Source organism: Dromiciops gliroides, chromosome 5 (assembly GCF_019393635.1).
Source record: "Dromiciops gliroides isolate mDroGli1 chromosome 5, mDroGli1.pri, whole genome shotgun sequence".
Taxonomy (NCBI): Eukaryota; Metazoa; Chordata; class Mammalia; order Microbiotheria; family Microbiotheriidae; genus Dromiciops; species Dromiciops gliroides.
In genome coordinates this window covers 240,630,279-240,636,211 of record NC_057865.1, presented here as the reverse complement: position 1 = coordinate 240,636,211, position 5,933 = coordinate 240,630,279, and positions in this window count along the sequence as shown.

Sequence of the window (5,933 nt, the reverse complement as noted above, 5' to 3'; positions counted from 1 at the left end):
CTCTATGTGTTTGAGAAATGAGGCCTGTCAGACCAAGATGCTTCAAATTTTTTTTCACAGATACTATTGCTAACTGTACTTCCCTCCATACTATTCCCTTCCCATGACATTTACTCTGTTTTCATCTTCTTTCACCCTATCCCTCCTTAAGTGTTTTGCTTCTGACTGCCCCCTCCCCCAATCTGGCCTCCCTTCTTTCAACACCCCCCTCTCATCCCCTTTCCCTCCTACTTTCCTGCAGGGTAAAATAGATTACTCTGCTTAATTGAGGGTGTATGTTAGTCCCTCTTTGAGCCAATTCTGAGGAGAGTAAGGGTCACTCCCTCCCCAGCACCTTCCCCATCTTCCCCTCCACTCTATAAGCTTTCTTGTTGGTTTCTTTTAGGTGAGATACTTTACCCCATTTCATCTCTCCCTTTCTCTTTCTCACAGTGCATTCCTCTCACCCCTTAATTACATTTTTTTCAAGATATCATCCCTTCATATTCAACTTACACCTGTACCCTCTGTCTAAATATACTCCATTCAGCTGCTCTAATAATGAGAGTTCTTATCCCTTACAAGTATCATCTTCCCATGTAGGAATTTAAACAGTTTAAACTTATAATATCCTATATGATTTCTTTATCCTGTTCAACTTTTTATGCTTCTCTATGGTCCTCTACATTAAAGTCAAAGTTTCTATTCAGTTCAGGGCTGTTGATCAAAAATACCTGAAAGTCCTCTCTTTCATTGAATTCTCTTTTTCCACCTGAAGGATAATAATCAGTTTTGCTGAATTCTTGATTGTAATCCCTGTTCCTTTGCCCTATGAAATATCATATTCCAAGCCCTCCAATCCTTTAATGTAGAAGCTGCTAGATCTTGTATTATCCTGACTGTGGCTCCACAATACTTGAATTGTTTATGTGAGAAAATAATTATTAATAATGAATTTCTAGGAGAAACTCAGACATGTCAGTGTTAGCTGCTCTCTTCCCCTCCCAGGAAACCAACCTGGGATAAGCCTTCATCTTAACAAATGGAATGCAGATTGAGCTTTCTGATTAGCTAGGGGAGGAAGCACACCTCTGGGGCAGCTATGTGGTACAGTGGATGAAGCACTGGCCCTAGATTCAGGAGGACCTGAGTTCAAATCTGTCCTCAGACACTCGACACTTATTAGATGTGTTTCCCTGGGCAAGTCACTGAAACCTTATTGTCCTGGGTGGTGGAGGGAAAGGAAAAGCAGGAGCTGAAGCATAGCCAACTATATCCACTAGAGGGTCACAAAGTATGGGGATGGCTGACTGGAGGATTGTAAGAAGAAGGAAATATGCTCCTTAAATGGGATCTACCCTTGGCACCCTGGGATAAAGTCTCAATTACCCCACCCTAGTTATAGCTATAATGAGATCTAGAAAATAACTCATATTATTTCAGGTTGGTATATCAAACACACACACACACACACACACACACACGCAGAACTGGTTGCATATAACAATATTAAGACACAATTTTTTCTAAGCGACATACCATACAGAAAACTAATGGAGAAAAATGCCATTTGGAAATGCTCAAATTTGTAAAAATGATAGAGTGGATTCCCTCAACCATCAGTCATAATATTTTACAGGGCAAGACACCAAAGCAGTACAAAGGGAAAACTAATAACAAAAATCTGGGGCTTTGCCCATTGGTTGTTTAGTAAGGAGGCTTGAGGTTATCTCTGGACCTGAGAACAGGCCAGGTGAGAGAAAAACCAGCCCTCCCTCAAACCAAAACACCTGGGACCCTCTGGAGCTGGGAAGAGGAGTGGAGATGAAAAGCAGCCCCCCCCCCTCCCAGTGGAGAGTTTAAAATCAATTAAAAGATGAGCAAACAAAGAAAGTTCAAAACTATAGAAAGCAATTTCATCAACAATGAAGATCAAGGTGCAGCCTCAAATGAGGAAATCAACCATAGGGCCCCTACATCCAAAACTTCCAAGAAAAATATGAACTTGTCTCAGGCCATGGAAGCTCTCAAAAGGGAATTTGAAGAAAAGATAGGAGAGATAGAATGAAGATATATATAGAGAGAGGAAAGCATGGAAAGGGAAATGAGAACAATGCAGCAGAGTCATGGGAAAAAAGTCAAAAGCTTGAAAAACCAAATGGAAAAGGAGATTTAAAAACTGCTTGATGAAAACAATTGCCTAAGAATTAGGATTGAACAAATGGAAGCTAATGACCTTATGAGAAACTAAGATAAAGTAAAGCAAATCCAATAGAATGAAAAAATAGAGGGCAATGTGAAATATCTCCTTGGAAAAACAGCTGACCTGGAAAATAAATCTGGGAGAGATAATTTGAAAATAATTGGACTACCTGAAAACCAGGACCAAAACAAGAGCTTAGATACCATCCTCCAAAAGATTGTGAGGGAAAATTGCCCTGATATTCTAGAAACAGAAGGTAAAATACCAATTGAAAGAATCCACCGATCACCTCCTGAAAGAGATCCCAAAAGAAAAACCTCCAGGAATATTATAGTCAAAATAAGGAACTCCCAGGTCAAGGAAAAAAATTGCAAGCATATAGAAAAAAAGGAATTCAAACACTGTGGAGCTCCAATAAGGATAAACAAGATCTAGCAGCTTCTACATTAAAAGACTGGAGGGCATGTAATATGATATTCTAGAGGGGAAAGGAACTGGGACTACAGTCAAAAATCATGTACTAAGCAAAATTGGGCATAATTTTACAGGGGAAAAATTGGATTTCAATGAAAAAGAGGACTTTCAGGCATTTGTGATGAAAAGACATGAACTGAATAAAAAATTTGACTTTCAAATACAAGACCCTGGAGAATAATAAAAAGGTAAACAGGAAAAAGAAATCACCAGGGACAAAAGACTGAATTTTACAGTCATACATGCGAAAATAATACTTCCAACTCATAAGAACTTTTTCAGCAAGGAATACACAGAGGACACAGGTCTGAAATGAAGATGAAGGGATGGTATTTGTAAAGCAATTATTTTTTGTATACCCTTGTTTTTTATGGAGCAAACAAGGTGGGGTTGTCTGGTGTCTGGGGCCTGATTTGGACTCTGGGCCTCTTGGGCCTCAGGCTGGTGCTTTGTCTACTGTGCCATCTAGCTAACCCATGATGACATCTTTAAAATAAGGGAGAGGGGTAGGAGGAATAGACTGGGGGAGGGGGAGGGAGAGGTGGAATGGGGAGAAGTAGCTCATAGGAAGGAAACACCAAAAAAGCCTATGGAGGGGAGGGGAAAAGAGGGAGGGAGTGAACCTCACTATCATCAGAATTGGCTCAAAGTGGGAATAACATACATACTCAAGCTGGTATAGCAATATATTTTTGCCCTGAGGAAACGTGGGAGGAGAAGGAGATGGTGGGGGGGGGAGGGAGGAAGAAGAGGGGAAGGAGAGAAGGGAAGTTTGGGGGAGGGAGCTGTAAAAAGCAAAACACTTTAGAGGAAGGTGAAGATGTTCTGCATAACACCACATGTATGACATATATTGAATGCTTGATTTCATAGGGAGAGTTGAGGAGGGAGGGAGGAAGAAAAATTTAGAAAACAGAATTATCTCAAAGGCCATAACCTCATCATAGCTGGCTCAAGGAGGGAATAACACACACATACAATAGGGAAGAGTAATCTATTTAATACTTTTGTTATCCTTCAGGAAAATCAGAAGGGAAGAGGATAAGGAGGGAAGGCTTAATGAAGGGAGGGAAGAGCAAGGGAGGGGGCAGTCAGTAGCAAAACACTTATGAGGAGAATTAGGGCAAAATAAGGTAGACAATGGAATAAATATCATTGGAAGGGAATGGGATGGCAGCAGATAGTTATGTTGCTTGACTACAATGTCAAAAGGTATGGGACCTACTTTGCTGGGCTACTGTGAAGAAAACTCTCTGTCAAGTTCAAGGTACTATATGGAAATTGTGACTAACAGGATGCTATCCAAAAAACCTGGACAGCTCCACATGAACTGAAGCAGAGAGATATGTACTGTATACAAAATAACAGCATTAGCATAAGAGGATCTGCTGGGAAGCATATGGTTATTTTCACCAAGGCAATGATCCAATATCACTCTGAGGAACCTAGGAAAATTGCAGTTCATCTACAGAGAAAGAACTGATGATATCTGGAAACAGACTGAAACACTTTTTTCTTTTTGACAATTCCTTAATCTGAAGTTTTGTTTTTATCTGTTTCCACTCACAGCCTGGATAAGGTAGAATTGTTTGCCATGATTACTCATGCTGAATTGTTTGCGTTCTTGGGGTGGGAGTGGGAGGGGAGGGAGGAAGACAAGATGGAACACAAAGTTTAAAAAAAAAATTGATGTCAAAATTTGCTTTTACATGTAATTTGGAAAATAAAAGTCTAAAAAAGATCTGGAAATAGTTTTACAACTAAAGAAAACTGGGTTCAGGAGGAGCTGTGAACTCTTATGAAATCACAAGAAAGATTCTATAAATGCATGAAAATGACATTTGGGGATAATGAGCCTATAACGTGTCATATTCTACATCTAGCAAGGCATTGTTTAAAAACGAGAAGGACCTTTGGCTTCATTTGCCCTAAGAGGGACAGAAATGTTGCCAAACACTGTGTTACTATAGGATTTGTAAGCATGGAAAAAGGCCCTTGTGTCCTTCCCTCCTGATCCCGTGGGGAGAAAAAAGAAGATAGTGGAAGGGAAAAAACCTACATAGAGAAGGAGGTTTTGTATTTAGTTTTTGTATTTTGTATTTAGTCAATAAATGTATTTAGTGTTTCTATTCAGGGGAATGTTAGAGCTAGATCCAACCTGCCGGAAAGAGTGGATTGTTAAATTTTCAGCATGAGCATTTACACCTCAGAATAGGCAAATCACTGATTGTTATGTTGTTGTGTTGGTCATCTAGACTTAAGAAAGTGATGGAGAAAATGTAAATATACAGATTAAATTGAAAGTGTGTGCTGTGTACTTTTTTTTCAGACAGCTGGTGGTTTAACATTTGCTAGCTCATCCTTGCTTATACTATATTATCCTGAGTTCAGCATTAAAGTATTGATTGAACTAGAGACACAATAGTAGGATACCCCATATTAATTAGTATAATACCACACTGGAGGGTCTCATAAAGTCCAGGATCATAGATTTCTAGCTGGAGGAAACTGAGGAGCAGAAAGGTTAAGTAATTTGCCTGAGATCATACAACTATTAAGTGTCTGAGCAAAGATTTGAAGACAGGGCAGCTAGGTGCAGTGCATACAATGCTGGGTATGGAGTTAGAATCCAGCCTCAGAAACTTACTAGCTGTGTGACCCTGGGCAAGTCACTTAACCCTGTTGGCCTCAGTTTCCTCATCTATAAAATGAGCTGGAGAAGGAAAGGGAAAACCACTGCAGTATCTTGGCCAAGAAAACCCCAAACGGGGTCACCAAGAGTTGGTCAAAGAACTGAACAACACCTTTCTGACTCAGAGTCCAGTTCCTTCCACCAGGCATATGGTGTATAGACATATAAAGGTGTTTCTGCGTATATACACACTCAGACACACATATATATGTATATATGTATGTGTGCATATGTATGTCGATGTCTATGTATATATGTGTGTATAAACCTATATAGATCTTTACATGTGCATATATACACACACACACATATATATATATCAATAACAACAATAATAATAGCTATCATTCACATAGGGCTTTAACATTTGCAAAATGCTTTACAAATATTATCTCGTTTGAAACTTACAACAATTTTGGGAGCTGTGTTATTATTATCCCCACTTTACAATGGAAGAAACTGAGGCAGACTGTAGCTAAGTGACTTGACCAGGGTTACACAGTCAGTAAAGGGGCTGGCATCACATAATTACAATTTCCAGAGAAAGCTTACTTCCCATAAATTTGTCTCTACCTTTTCCTCCAG